Raw genomic sequence first — 1,178 nt, forward strand, 5'->3', positions numbered from 1 at the left:
CCAGAATTGCTTTTGCTATTCTGTCGCTTCTGGTTCCAAATGAATTTTATCCTTATTTTCTGTAATTCTGTGAGGTATGCTAATGGTATTTTGATTGTTTTTACATTAAATCCGTATAACAATTTTGGGGCTATGGCCATTTTCACAATGTTCATTTTTCTTATCCATGAGCAAGGGATATCTTCTATTTTCTGATATCCTCTTTTATTCCTTTTTCAGAGTACTGTAATTTGCAAAGTATAGATATTTTACTTCCTTTGCTACATTGATTCCTAAATATTTCTCTTGCATGAGATGCTACTGTGAAATGTGTGGTTTCCCTAATTTCCCACTCAGTGAACTTGTGTACAGGAATGTTAATGAATTTTTGAGTGTTGACTTTATTCAGCTACACTACTAAACTTGGTTATTAAATATACAAGTTTTTGGCAGAATATCTGGGGTCTTCTATGTACAGTGTCATCTGCAAATAATGATAATTTGACTTCTCCCTTTCCTATCCTTATTCCATTTCCTTCACTTGTGTAATTTCTATGGTTGTTTGCAGAACTATATTGAATAGAGGTGGTGGTAGTGAACATCGTGTCTTTTTCCTGATTTGAGAGCCAAAGCTTTCAGTTTTTGTCCATTTAGTATGATGTTGGCTGTTGGTTTGGTCATAGATGGCTGTTATCAGACTGAGATAACGAACATCTGTTCTATTTGTTCTGTAGTTTGTATTAATCATAAGTGAGTACTAGACTTTGTCAAATGCTTTTACTGCCTATTTTGAGATGATCATGTGATTGTTTGACTCTATTGATATGGTGCATTACACTGATTTATTTGCATATGGTGAACCATCCCTGCATCCATGGAATGAATCCCATTTGGTCATGATGTATAATCTTTTTGATGATTTGTTGAATTCTGTTTGCCAGTATCTTATTGAGGATCTTTGCAGCTATATTTGTTAAAGAGACTGGCCTGTAGTTTTCCTTTTTGGTTGGGTCCTTCCTTGGTTTTGGCAGCAGGGTAATACTTGCTTCCAGAAATGATTTTGGAAGTACTCCATTTCAATTTCAGTGAACAGTTTCAACATTAGTGGCATTAGTTCTCTAAATTTTTCAGAGAATTCAACAATGAATCCATATTGACCAGGACTTTTCTTTGTTAGTAATGTTTTAATTACATTTTTA

This window comes from Octodon degus, unplaced genomic scaffold (assembly GCF_000260255.1).
Source record: "Octodon degus isolate 3935 unplaced genomic scaffold, OctDeg1.0 scaffold00141, whole genome shotgun sequence".
Classification (NCBI taxonomy): Eukaryota; Metazoa; Chordata; class Mammalia; order Rodentia; family Octodontidae; genus Octodon; species Octodon degus.